This window comes from Tubulanus polymorphus, chromosome 4, assembly GCF_964204645.1.
Source record: "Tubulanus polymorphus chromosome 4, tnTubPoly1.2, whole genome shotgun sequence".
NCBI classification, from domain to species: domain Eukaryota; kingdom Metazoa; phylum Nemertea; class Palaeonemertea; order Tubulaniformes; family Tubulanidae; genus Tubulanus; species Tubulanus polymorphus.
This window is the reverse complement of record NC_134028.1, coordinates 3260141-3275697: the sequence shown is the minus strand read 5'-3', so window position 1 is coordinate 3275697 and position 15557 is coordinate 3260141. Positions and strand designations below refer to the sequence as shown.

General features: G+C 37.7%; 2 non-coding genes across 2 annotated transcripts; both read right to left on the bottom strand.

The window, feature by feature from the left end:
• Positions 1–9485: 9485 nt before the first annotated feature.
• On the bottom strand, positions 9486–9567 carry Trnal-uag (transfer RNA leucine (anticodon UAG)). The gene has a single exon. It is a non-coding gene; the product is annotated as a tRNA-Leu (tRNA).
• Positions 9568–10419: 852 nt separating this feature from the next.
• On the bottom strand, positions 10420–10501 carry Trnal-uag (transfer RNA leucine (anticodon UAG)). The gene has a single exon. It is a non-coding gene; the product is annotated as a tRNA-Leu (tRNA).
• Between the last annotated feature and the right edge of the window lie 5056 nt (positions 10502–15557).

The following is a 15557-nucleotide window of genomic DNA, read 5'->3' as shown; positions in this document are numbered from 1 at the left end:
GTGTGATGAATGTCATCTGGATGCTTCTGGTTTACATGGCTTGGAAAGACTGACCCAGTCTCTGCTGTTACATTTTTGTTCATTATATCATTATTTCATAATAATGTCCAAATAATGTAACTTCTTAATGAAAATGAATTTTAATTTTTAGCATGAACGATACCTTTAAAGAATAGATTTGTAAACGTAAAACAGCCAGGATCTGGAAAATGTTGATTCTTCCAACTCGAAGGATGCGAAAAAAAATAATCAGATTTCTTCTTCCATGTTTGTAAAGAGCGAACGTGGTGTAACAAGAAAAAAAAGTTTTAAAATTTTAGAAAAAAAAATGCTTCTCGCTTCGGGGATATTCGTTTAGAATTCACCCGTAAAATCTGCAGGCGAATGATCTCATCGTGATCGATTGCTTCGGGATCAAATGACATTAAGACATCGAATGATTAGCGCTTATCTCGAAAAACCAAATTCAGTTCTGGCTCATTTTTACAATCACAGAAATTAGATTCGTCTAGAATGTTGCGGTCCTGATTAAACACGTCAAACGCAATGCGACGCTCCGATGATCTTGTTGAATGCATACCTTTCGGAATGACATAACTTTTTGAAGGTTTTTGAGATCAAATTGCAACAATAATATATAGATGACGGTGTTTTCCACAATTTATGAAATGTGCGATTTTAGAGATTTACATATCTGTACCGATCATATCTTTATGATTTGCACACAAAGTTGTTTCCGAACGATCGGAGAATTAAAGCTTTGGTTCGAAACCACAGACCGAAATCATGTAGCGTGGAATTGATTTTTGGACTTCCGAACAATAAATATTCATACCGTAGAATTGAATCGGAGAATCTCATTTCGTGATAAAAGAATGGCATATACGGAATTACCAAATTAGACACGCAAAATACAGTACAGATTTAGTCGAATAAAATATTCACGCATTTCACTGACTGAAACTGTCTCTGGTGTTAACGGGAAATTTACGTGCAAATAGAACAGTGCAATTTCTGGATGACTTAAATCATTAATGTATCATGTTTCGGCGTATCAAATATTCCCTGCTGAGGAACGAGGGGTTTATTACTCAAATACAGGAAGTAAAACCCTTCCGCCGCTGCTATAGGTTTACTAATTACTCGTAATAGGATATTCACAGGCGTGGCTTTGAAACAAAGGAAACGGAGTAAATGAGTTCAGTTAATTAGTCAGTGATTGTAATTAGTATCGAGACAGTGATTGTATCTATTTTCATGATGAAATGAAGCATTAAAGCTTATCAAGAATCGAGTATAGGGAATATCCCCAGAAACTATGAGTTTTGAATTCCTGCCACAGAAAATCAGTTACGATATCGGTTATCAGACAAGTCTAGAAATTCTAATTGAGAATACTCTTAATCGAATAACGGAGAGACGGCGTCGACTATTCAGACAACATTTTGTCGAGTGATTTCCCCGGCAAGCCGGAGATGACCCGGTAACAAGCGAATGTTTATTGGTCGTTACACAAAGCCCATGATGGCCGACCATTAGATGGAAAATCACTTCATTTCGACGTCCGTTCAGCCGGAAACCCTTCGTCGGTATCGCGGAAAAAACGCTTCGTAAATCAAACGAACGAACCCTTAATTATTTTACGAGTCGAAACGCGATTAGCCCGTGCTTCGTATAACAGTCACAGGAAAGAAAATCAAATTGAAATTCGAACCGACACGCATTCGTATGAGTTCTATCTCTGAAGATTGCTGTCGAATATGATCTTATTAGTTCGGTATTGTTTTTCGACATAACGTTCTTGATGCAGGTGCGTGTACGTGTGTAACCAAAGAAGGAAATTTATATATATATATATATATATATATATATATATATATATATATATATATATATATATATATATATATATATATATATATATATATATATATATATATATATATATATATATATATATATATATATATATATATATATATATATATATATATATATATATATATATATATATATATATATATATATATATATATATATATATATATATATATATGTACAAACAACGTTGGTTCTCGCAAAAGCCTCGCAAAAGAAATTGCACGTCGAGAAAAAATATGATAAATTGGAGTGAAGAAACATGAAACAGAATCAGAAACGGTCGCCCGAAACGACAGCATTGAGGACTGGCAGACTTCCATTCGAAATTGCGTCGCACCAAACCAATTTGTCAAATGCATCCGTCGATGATATATCATTGTTTTTCCAGGTCGCTTCTTCTCGAAATCCCCGGGGAATCCATACTGCGAGATTAAGTGGTCGAAAATAACAGATCAAAGGCCTCGTGTCACGAGCCCAGTGAAATTACCACCAGACTGTCCATCGATTCGATAAGTGAAACCAGCAAGTAATTCTGTTCGACCTACAAAGCGACAAGTCCATCGTGCATATCCGAGTCTAAAATACAAATTATTTCTAATCACAGTTAACTAACTGTAAGCGGTCGTCATCATTGATACAACTGAAGAAATGAAACCTTCGCACATTTTAGATGCGCATGAAGTAAACAGCCAGTTGCGAATCTAAAGCGACCTAAACAAGATGCTGGAATGTTGGTTTTGAAAGCGTAATATGTTTTCAAACTTTGGTTTGATGCTAGCTGTTTTGAAAGTGGAGAGCGATTTCCTGTTTTTGTGTTTGCCGTCGTCGATGGTGGTATATTTTTAATGCTGTAATTCTCACAGAAAATCTAATCAAAATATTCGTTTTTTTTTCCGAAGATTTTGATCCGCTCGCGGCAATAACTTAAACACGGTGATCATTTGGCGAGGCTCATTCACAGGGAAAGATCAAGAAGTTTTTTTTTCGTGAACAAGACTTCTTTTAACCAGCTTAAGAAACTGTTTTTCAAGCGGGTTGGTTTTCATTATGCCTGATTTGACACCAGAATATTGGTCTTTCAAAGCTCAAATCTCCTAGACCTAATCCAACGATTCACGAAAGGTATCGTGATTACCATAAGGTCTGATACCGTTTTCAACTTCCCTTTGATCTATACTTACTTGTCGTACGATCGGCTACGTTTTGATTATGATGGGGCCGGATGGGCAGATATGGCGAACCAGGAAAAAAGTAACACCCACAAACACGTTTTGTCTCCATACAATAATACAATATCAAGGACTACCGCGGGTAGCCATCGTAGTAGTATGGTTTCGAATCACATGAAGAGCTTGCGGGTGATTATTCTGACTTAATGAAAGATATATCTCCGTGCTCTAAGCTGCAAACGTGGATTTAGCATAATTCGTGCAAAACGTGAAAGGACGAGAATTCATAGGATTTATATTCATTTCGTTTAGTGGTTTAGTGTTTTCGTGAGCGCACCTACCCGTAGTGCTAGCAATGCGTCGGCTTTATGATCCTGTCAGAGTTCCTTCAACCCGTAGGCCACACGTCTGAATGCAACCGAGCGACTTGCGGTGTCTTCTCCGCCTTCGATTACAGTTCTTAATAAATTTGATTTATTCTTGCCCAGAAGCCAGAATAATATTTGAACTGTAACGCGAGTCTGAATTATGCCGACCGTCGCTGGTAATGATTGCTAAATAACTACAAGAGTCGAGAGAAACTGGCTGTCATTTCATGTCAACTTGAGATAACGCAAATAACCTTTTTTAAGTTATGGAATTGGCACTATAAAAAATAGCCACTGTATAGCACATGAAGCTTGATAGTCCCAAAATAATCGAATAATGAACTTATCTTTATCGACCGAGTAAGGCCCTTACGCACAGAGATTAGATAACACTAACTAATACATGACTTTTGAAAAACCGCTCCGATTGATAATTGTGGAGGTAAGATTTTCGTGATGAGATAGATATCAATATCCAGCATCCTTAGCGTAAAAAAAAATCATACGCGCGTTAATTCACCATTAGTCGCCAATGAATGGTCGGGTGTAGATTTCATTCGTGGTGAACATTTTGTCAGTCCTTTCTCACTAATCTTAAGATAACAGACACAATCCATCCGTCGAAAAACAGTAATCGTACTCTTGCGATGTCGGAAACGATTTGATCGGATTGCTTCTCTGCGGTAGAGGCGAAAAAAACCTACGACGAATGCTTGCATGAAATCCGTGCGTTATTTCTAATGAAGAATGACTCGACAGTCAGTGAGGTGTAAGGTAGAATTACCCCCCTCCCGTTCTAGACTTATAGATATTGCACTCTGATAAGCTTCTAACTTCTAAACCGCGTAGTTACGTCAGTTGCTCGGCGTACCACCTCGAGACCGAAACTATAAACCCCACAGATTGGTCGCCAGATCAACCCGTAAGTGGAATTGTTTTTCCAGTGGTTTTACAATGTCCAACAGGCTAAAGGGAAGACTAGCCAGAAAGGCTGCTACTCTAAGTTTCAGGTTCCCATTGGTTGAGCTGGTCCAGAGAGAAAGTATTAAGAGTATTAAGTGAAGGACCACGTTTAATTCCGTGTAGACAAAGGGCGTGTGTCTAGGGAAATCAGTAGTAAGTAATTTCACGGAAGTTTGTGTGATGAGTTGTCGAAATTTGTCCATTCCGACAAAGTGAGGGAACGAAATCTAGTACAGTAGTGTTACTTCTCAATCGCATTAAATCCCCCCCCCCCCCCCGAAACATCTCTGAGAATATCTGAGGTCAACGAGATGATTTCCTCCTCCGAAATTCGTCGCTTTATTGTAAACTCATGTTTTATCGATAAAAAAAGGGGTTACACGTTTTTATTCAAACTAATAGAACAATGGATTCGGTACTATTCACATGAATAAATCATTGAATAAACTACCCCCGTGGATGTTTACCAGGACAACTTGAAAACCTGCCGTTTGTTCACGAATGTAAACACTAGCATCGTGCATGCGCACTTTTTCTACTATTCGTACGCAAACATTTCGTCGGACGAATCTATTTGCAACTGAGATTTCACATCGAGTTTCTTGTAAGAATTCAAACCTAATGACGGCACGTATATGCGCATTATTTCATCATTCTTTTTCTCATATGTTATTGTTTATCTCGTTGTCGATTCATCTCAAGGGGCATTGGTCTACCATTAAACGTGTCCAACAACTTGAAATAATAGACAGTGTCGAATGAATATCATGATTAATTAGCTGTGAACGATAAAGCTTCAAAATAACTTCTGTCGTCTAACTCATGTGGTAAAAGAATTAGTATTAATATGCGACTCAATATCCGAGCCTCTTACGAATGCTTTTATCCGTGAAATATCTGCCGCTTTTATAGCGTGAAGATTTCTCCTTGCAAAACGTGGGTGTTACGTCTTTTACGACCAGTGAATAAAATCTCACAATGTCATTTGGTTTTTCGTCGTGATAGAGATTACAGAGTAGACAGTGGAACTGATTCTCGACAAAATATTTAGTAAATATCAAACGTAAGCCGTGTTTTGTGACTGAATGAGAACGCACCTGAAATCGCCTCACCATCTCGTGCACGGCTTATAATTTGATAATTAGCTTTGAAATGGCTACAATCAACAGTTCTATTACCATCGAAATGATCCTACGGGCTGTTTGCAGATGTGTCTCTATCAGACGAGGAAGGATACGGTGTGTGCATTATTCATTTTGGGACATGCATAGTGCATCCATCTTCCTCGAAGCCTTTCCGTAACGGCCTGTCTTGATTTCGACTTTTCTTCCTATTTGAAAACCCACAGGACGCGGGCTGATGCGGTGTTAACCATAAATAAAGGAAAAGGCGAATTATGCATAATAGCTTTATACAATTGCAGCAGTCCGTTTCCTCTAAACGGCTGATCAATTTTCCGGCTGCATATCTTTAAAAGAGGCTATAGCAATTTATTGTACATGTTATTTCCAGCCGTATCTTAAAAAAGACATTAGAACAATATTCAATCAAGTTGAAAAGTTTTATTCGCTGCAGTTAGGTGCGCCGGCACAAACCGATGTGAATATCATATGTCACTGCTGCCATCGAATAAGTTTATTGACACGCTTTCCTACGAATACATGTAACCTTATACCAAAAATACATAAAGATGTATTCGATGTATGTTTGCTTATACGCATTCGTTATGAAATCGATTTCTTACCTTTCTTCTTCTTAGTCAGAATTTCTGCCGCCTTATTTTCAGATGTTTATCCGTTGCTTATATACGCATTCAAGTCTAATTCATGAGATTTCCAGAATTGTTCCGCCGTTTCGTCTGAACGTAATCAGCTGAAGATGAACAGTGTCCGCGTGCGGATAAAATGATTCTTAAACGGATTATTCAGATAGATCTTGTCAACAATGGCGACCGGCGGTCGAAAATTGACGTGGCCTCTGCGCGCTTATTTATTTCTTACAAAGCGCCAAATTTCTATTAATCAGTATTCGACAACCTATTCTCTCGTTGGTGCGCCTTTTAATTAACAAATCATGAACGTAATAATATGCTATGGACCGTCGGGCGTCAATTCGAATGCATGCGCGCTGCAATCTACTTGCTATTCGATTAAGCGAGAGAGAAACGAAGTGGAAACGTCTACAAGACTCAGCGAATTAGCTTCTCCAGCCAGTCGATAAACAAGGCCTTAATTTATCAACGTTATTTCGTTCATGCTTTCGGAATTCATGACTGGAGTGAAAATTGCCGTGGACAACGTCTATATCGTGACTCTTTCTCGTGCGGTGATAGCTCGGTTTGTATCACTGTGCGCGTCGTGAAATCATCATTTTCAATGTGTATCAAGACATCTGTCAAAGAAATCACTTATTGCAACGACGCGTGCATCTTTATTTCATTTGTAACGACGATCGAAATGACAACTATTTCGCTTAATCTATAGCTTCGCCGATAGGAGTTTCAGACAACCACCTGGCACTCAGTGATAGAGTTTTACGTCTTTAACAACGAGGAACAACAGCTTCCATTTAAAGCAATTTGATGCAATTTAAAAAATGCAGGTATAGCGTTTATCGCAAGGCTTTGGAGCCGCATCGTAGGATCCGATAACACACCACATGAGACAGGTTTTCCTAACAAATGCGCAAATATTATGTGATGAAATAAAAAGTTATTGTAACTGTAAATAAAGTATAATGTAATGTTCGTCTCTTATTTCTCAAGTCAGGAAAGTATCGAATGAAGTAACGGAAAGTGCAGCTATTTTTTGTTGGAAATTCTGTAAATACGATTAGATATACTTTATGTTCTTGAAGATTATAAGATGAAGCTTCGTAAAAATCTAGGAAATATGAGCTTTCCTGAAAATACACAACGGGACAACTTACAACGCCTGCGGAATCCGTAAACCTTTCTAAAACTTTATGAATTGCACCAAATCTATCATCTATTTCATCTTTTTTTTTCAAGAACCATACGCGTGCCTGATTAATGTGGCTTTTTGAATAGAGCACGCGCGGTCATTTCTTATCTACCTCATGTACACTTTTTTCGATACTCTCATTACGGAAATGTCGTTACCGCATCCGCATAAATGCTTGCCACAACGTTTCTTTATTGATAGCACATGGTTACCAGCGACGAGGTAATGCCAACAATCGGAAAACGTGTTCATTTTTACAAGTATATTTGTGAGATTGCATAGAATTACTCACGAACGAACGAACTGCGCTTTTCAAATGCTACCAACCGATACGTTTTAATGACAACCTTTCGAAAATCGAAAAGAAAACGCGGTTGCAAACTCACTGAAAACGTGGTATTAGTGCGGGCTTCATATCGCAGCGAGTAGCGAAACGAACATTCAAATTATATTCTGAATAGCTGAAATTTCAGACCGGTTGATAAGTTCGAATTGGATATCAAATTTGAACACCTGGTAAACAAATTTACAAACAAATATCTATTAGTTTTGAATATAGATCGATGCGCCAGTTATTACATTAAGTATGATGATAAGGTTTGAGATTTTACTATTTTTGCCTTTTTTTCAACTAAATAAAAGTTGATCTAATTAATCAGCCGAAGATGAACAGTTGATCTAATTTTTGTTTAGTCATAAACGTAATCTTTTCGAACAAAAATAATAAACGATTTTTTACCTTTCTTCTTCTTAGTCAAATATTTTCCTTTGCATCCGCGCGTGCAAGCGATCATATTGCTCTTTCGCCCTTCTGTTGTTTTCTTACGGGAGTGAAACGCATCAGTTGTTTGCTCGAGGCTCGCTTCGCTTTACGTCGGCGATTACCGGTAGAACTGTTTCACTTTCTTCGTTTTTATCTGGAGGAAAAGTTTTGTTAAGTATCAATTTCCAACACAATGCTTTCAACGAAAAGCAAACCGTCAATGTTTATCAAGACGCAAGTCGATCTATGTCGGAGCGTTAGTCGTCGGAACAGATGGAAAATATTCGAACTGTGTGCGAATTGGTAAAAGGTGCCGGTATATCAATCACCGACTTACCTATAGAAGAACTAAGTCCTCAATAAGTATGTAGATCATCGTAATTGACGATCAGGTGTCGCGTGAAATGATGATGGCTACAGACGCAACGGACGACAACCGAATGAACACGTGTTTGCGCTACTCGAGTTGATGCACTAATGGATTGATGAGACCGAGTCGGACGTGAGTTGCGTCGAATCAGCGCGCGCGCAACCAGCCTCATCATTCGTTGACTATCTTCCTTCACATTCTCGTTAGACCCTTAAATATTCATATCGAAGATGTATTCGCTTGCGAAGAAGAATGAATTTTTTTAATTCTATAATCTCTCGTTTTAAGCTAATGAAATAGGTGTCCCAAGGGCAATTTCCATTTGCATATTAAATACCCTCACGGGTATCACCCAACAACTTGGGAATATTTCTTACAGAAATTAACAAAACAGGTTGAATGGAACGAATATGTTTTGCATATATCTGAAAAAAGTAAACTGTTGTTGGCGTTACTTTCAGGGAAATATTGGGGCTGTGATCACAATCATACAGTTATCCGTAGCTTACTACATCATTAATGGCGTTTGCACAGAAACTCAGACATCATTCAGTTAAGTGACGAGAGAGTCATTCGCTTTTATTTTCTACGAAAATGCGTTTCACTTGTCTATGATTAGTTGAAATACAGGTCTCCTTGGACTGCGTAATCATCGACTCAAGACTAGTGTGAAATGTACGTCGAGAGACAACTCTCAAATTTACCGACTAAATGCGGTGAATTGTGGGGCACTTAAAATTCTGAACCCGTTGATTTAGGCCCCGATAAAGTCTGATCTACGACGCGTCCAAACTGTAGTTGAGTTTCAATTTAACTGCAGGCTATAAAAAGTAACTCGACGTAAATGCCATCAAAATACAATTCCAACATTCTGTAGGGAATTCGCTCGAGTGGCGATAATGCTACTATTTCAGGGTGAATTTGTGAACAAAATATCAATGAATCAAGTGCTTAATTTCTTTACCCTCTAAACATGCATTGAAAGGTCACTTGGAGTAGTAAAACTTATGGCAGCGGTGGGATTCGAACCCACGCCCATTTCTGGACTGGTGCCTAAAACCAGCGCCTTAGACCACTCGGCCACGCTACCTGCTTAATGGTTTGGACATATGGAATTGCCGCAATTATTTATTCAATTGATTTGATTTGATATTGTGTTCCTAACAAACCCATCACACCTGCTGGGAACGAAACAGACGGTTTTTTCGGTTGAATTTACAGATTCTCTATCTAAAAAGAAGTTTCAGTTCCGGTTCATGTAAACAATCTTCCAATCAGCCTGAACTGATTGGGATTAATTATTGGCTGCCTGATTTAATACACTTGTAAGATAATTGTTGAATATCGTATATTGTCCATTCTTATATTTTTGGTTGTTTTCCATCGCGTGTATTAGTCTTTTTTTGTAGTTTTCTTCTCGGCTAGATGTTGATGTAACTGCCGTCCTGTTCCGCGCGTTTACTAGATAAAATCTTGGAGAATGAAGCACATTTCCATACGAAAAATTATCCATGCGAGTGTCCTGGTTTCTGAAGGAAAGTAGTTGACATCTTCCGATGAGGATGGGTTTCTCCATAAACGGATGCAATTTGACCTTTTGCTAACCTGTTTTAGACCAACTAACGATTTCACTTTCTATTGCAGCTTCTGGCTGTTTGGAAAATTGTTCAAACGAACCGAGATTTCCAATCATTCACTTCAATTCAAGAAAATACAGTTTTGTATTTGACCGATCATCCGAATTCATCTGTACTTCGATTTCCAATTGCAAAATCAAACGACCTTCGTCATCCCCGCCAACAGTGGTCAAAGGGTCTGATGGGGATACAAATTTTTTAATTTAGATCAAATTAAAATCAATCAATCAAAAAATAAGAGTGAATTCCCTATTTTAAGGTCAAAAAGAATGAATTGAACGGTGACATTGAAACAATAAAAGTACTGGCAGCGGTGGGATTCGAACCCACGCCTATTTCTAGACTGGTGCCTAAAACCAGCGCCTTAGACCACTCGGCCACGCTACCCGCCTTTTCGACGTAATATCAATCTAGTGTGGCCGTTAATTAAACAGAATAGAGCAATTAGGTATGTTCGTAAATTATGTAAAAGGTTTATGTCGAATGTATATAAAACTGTTCTTGGTGCGTAACCCGTAACGTGCCTGTCTATCAATGCAATCACTTGGCGGCAGATATAACATTTATGAAAATGCAAATTCCGCCATTCAATAAGATCAGTCATCGGAGTAAAGCATTCATTACCTCATACCGAAAAACATTTACGCACAGGCTTACACGCTTAGTTTAAACAGCGAGCCTTCAATCGACGACTTTTACAACTCTGATAGATCCGAGGTTAAAGATCGGCACCATGTTTACAGACATCTTCTGCGAAACGAAAAGATTCTATCGGATCCTAGTGAATCGATTTAAATCCGTGTTACAGCCGAACCCGTTCGAACTGATGTGCGTCTTCGGTATTCAAACAAGAAGATATATTTTTCTCTTAAGTAATAAACACAGTAAATCAAAAGTAGATACAGATTTTGGGATATTTGATATTGAAAACGAATATATACGGACAGACTTTGATTAAGTGATTCTATTATCATCTGAACCAGGGTGTGTCCAGAATGTCTTTCGAGTGACATCCTATTACGACAGATCGGTGCACGTATCGAACTATCTATTGATCACTTGAATTATGTTGTTTGCAAAAACACAAAGTGATCCCTATGCAAAACAAATACATCCGGATTGAGCAGCGCAAATCACGCGGAATTTGACGGCTCGTATATAACTGTACTCGCAATTGGAAAACTGTGTATGTTTACTCGACAGATATCCACGTAATTGTAAATGCCGTTGACCAAGCGTTTTGATTTACGACCCAGGTTCGTCCGCTTATTTTGTCATAAACCTGCCCGTTCCATTCGTCTGAAAGATAAAAAGATCCTCAAGCCGAAGCTATTTTGCGTGTCGAGGGAAATTGCCATTCAACTAACGCGTTTTACGATGGTTTGCTATTATTGAATCTGTTAGGGCTTCACCCATTGCTGTCTTCGTTTACGACTTAGGGTCATTCCATCCGTATCTTACGAATTCCTACCTTGAATAGGAAAGCAACTAGATTAGATGTGGCTGGGGATATGTATATTTCTTTTTCCACGCAGCGGAATAACAGGACTTTTTGCTTGTACATACGTCACAATATGGCGCTCATAGATTGAATCCAGTATGTTTCATTGTTATATCTGATGAACCAAACAAAAAGTGCAATGCCTGGTTATGAATGAGACAATTAATTCCTCGATATTTATTGGTGAAAAATATAAAACGTTTCAAACGAACGTAACGAACGATTAGTTTCAATCATATCTCGCCAGAATGTAATATGTTTATATTTCCGTTTTCCGTTCGTGTTCAAGTGTTGGTCTTGGGTGGTAATTTCAAACCTGTTTCAACATTTCTCAGCGAAGATAGAAGTGAAATCATAATGCATAATCGACTAGTGGTTCAACTCGTACGCGCTGTCGTGTATTCTAAAAGTTGGTGGTTCAATCTCCATGTACGTCAAATGAAATAATGAATTCTAATCCATTTTTATACATAGACACTTGTGCACTGTGCACTTCATCAATCCTCGTTGTTACTTGCATGTTGGATGTTGTAAAATAATACTGGCGCCACTTATTTCCTGTCACCTTCTCTTCAGATCCGATTCTATTCATTAATTGATGGCATTTACTGCTAACCAATAATCAAAGTCGATGTACCACGACACGAAGGGACATTTCTTAGTCACAATCACGAATTGCTGGTACAGACGGCCTTCCTATTGACGCCCATTCCAACTGTTTGATTGATAGGGGAGTTAACGCATGTATTCGAGATGTTAAAGATGATACAAACCCAGATTTCCCTTTTACCGAACCAAGAAAACGCTAGAAACATAGGCGTCTGATACAGATATAAACCCACTATATATACAGATTAAAATCTTCAAAATCGAGAATTTATTCAATCAAATTAATTAATCAAAATGACACGACTCTTCGAACTCACACTCGGGATCTTTTTTGTTTTTCCCTAATGAAGATCTCTAGTGTGAGATCGAAACGTCCTGTATTCTAACTTTGATTGAATAAATCCTTGATTTTAAAACTTTTACGTAACTTATATAGTGAGCTTATAATCTCATTATCTGTTTTCCACGTTTGAGTGGGGTTAATCTACTATAGGCGTCTGATATTCAATTCGGTCAACCATCTATAAATAGAAAAGTAAATGAAATCCTATCGAGTATTCGCTTTCATCCGAGACATAAATCTTGCGCGTTTTATCGCAAATTGAACTAAAGTTGTAATTAAGACGTCATCGCAATCAGGAACGATATATTTCATTTTAGCGATCGATGCTCGTTGTAGAAGTTGCGGTTGTATTTTACTTTTTATCCGCAGTGACTAGTCAGCCGCCGAGTTTATATGTGTCCGGAAACATTTATTTTCTAACGTAATGTGACGCGTAGATTATAATTCGACTAGATGTCGTTAAGAATTCATTCGCGGGTATGAATCAAGCGTGTGAAATGAACATCGTTTTGTATGTATGAGAAACCCTGTGTTTAAAACCGACGATTTGGTGTTCTTGTAGAATGCTGGAATTCGGGAAGTGTCTTACGGTCGCTTCTGCTTACTTTTTTCACTTAACGAACATGCAAATGATGGTAATACCTGCTTAGAGTATAATCCTATATCGCAGGTTATCCCACTCTGCGGTAAGAGGGGATTATATTCAATAACATCAAAAAACACATTCTCTTTGTTCATTTTTGATAACATACATAATCATCAGTGGTTTAAACTACTCTAAACTACAGCTACCGCGAATAATAAGATTATCGATACAATTTGAGAAACGTGACGTCTTACACCATTGTGTCGATAATCTTATGATCAGATTAAGAAAAAACAACATAAGCATGTTTTAGACTTTTCAGAGATATTATTTCTAATGACTTTTTGTAGCATAATTTATAATAATCGCAGAAACATGTCGGAACATAATATTTCCGAGTTTTGCTGTTGACGTTTCATTGCGCGTCGTGTTTTTTTCCGCCAGATGGTTTGCGCTTAGCTGAAAGCATCCCTTTACAGCGACTACGTGAGCCTGAAATGATAAGTTCACGAACGGAGTTGACGCGGATTTGATGATGTCTCATACCACAAATGTATAAATTTTAAGGATTACCTTTCAATTATACGATTATAATTTACTCGACTGGGAGAAGTCAGTATGTACTGTAGGTCTGTAGGCCCAGACCTGCCCTTACTGTAGGTCTGTAGGCCCTGGCCTGCCCTTACTGTAGGCCTGTAGGCCCAGGCCAGCCCTTACTGTAGGTCTGTAGGCCCAGGCCTGCTCTTTTGAGTCAGGTTTCAATTCTTAAAACACATTTATTTTTGAATCCATAACCAAATCATTCCACATATTAATTATTTTTATTTCTTTGCGATTAAAACTGATATCTGGGAAATATATATGCATGTATTTCACATTTTCGTTAATCCGTGTTCCTTTTCGATACATTTGATGATGAAGGTTAGAATTAAATCAACTTACCGAACCATGCACCTATGTTGCATTTCCAGACTCTTTTTATCGGATGACGCCTTTCCTCTGAATTAGAAGTACGAATAACAAGCTCAAGAAACTTGCTTTTAAATTTGCTCTTTCGCATAAAGCACAAATGTAAGTAATTCATTTAATTCCTATTCGCAAATTCACAAATGGACCTCAAAAAAAGAAACGCCAAACGCACCCGTTTCTCCGCCATAAACATCCGCTGACAGAGATAGAACAAACAACAACAACACAAGAACCTTCCACATCAGTAACATGTCGAAGTTTACACTGAAACTCCGAGTATCCCAGCATTAGATATATATCTTAATATATAAACCAGTAATGATTAATGATAATCTGCCAGGTGTTTTACCGATTTTTCTCACGGATTATTGACGGTTTTGGAAAAAGAACATTTTGCGTCATCTTTAAATCAGTCGTATTATGATACAGTATATTGAAAAATGAGTTTTGAAAATTGTTGGATTATCGATTTCAGTATTAGATTAACGTATTTACATAATCACCTCTTTTGTACTTCCATTGTACACGGATGCAGCTGATGATAGGCTTCGAATGTGGAAAGCGATATGAGGAATCGGATTTTATTGTTTTACCGGTTAAAAAATGTCATTCTTAAAGTGATTCTTTCATCTGAAAAGCGCTCATCGAAGTCGATTTCTTGCAACACATCCATGAAAATTACAACTTAGAGTGAAATGAAGAACGAAATTTATCTAAAAATATCTCTTCTATTATCAGATTACTACAATGATTCTAGATTACAATATAAAATGATTCGAGCTTTTGTTATGTGACATTGTTAGCGAAACCCAACCAAGCACAGCACCAGAGATCTTTATGATCATAATCATTTATACAGTAAAAAGTAAAAACACCACATTATTCACCATAAAACATCCAAAAACAATGACAGATATTTTTCCGTTGCAAAAAAGGCGCGAAACAATAACAAATAACAGGCAAATACATTATTTCAATACGTTATAAAATGATTGGTTAACAAGTGACTTCAAAATATGTTGTATTGGTGATTCACGATAATTTACGAAATATCTTATTTGAAATGTTCAAACAATGGAAAATATCAGTTTTCAAATGCAAGCACTAATTCGCGGCAGCTGGAATGATGTTGGATTTAACGTCCTTCTTGTAGTTCATGACACGAATTTGATAGTCAATAATTTTACGTATATCTCTCAATATTATGTAGTCTCTTATGTTGCGTAAGGAGAAGTCGTCGATGTCCTTGTATTGGTTTGGGACGATGTCATCAGCCGTCCACGCGTGTTTTACACCTCGAGAATGCAGATCCATAGCTAACGAACAAAGCATGTCCTCTTTAATACGTTTCATAAGTGCTGTAATTCGAGCGCTGAACGATTCACCGACAAGTTTCTCTTCGTCCAATAGAATCTGCTCGATATACGTATACGAT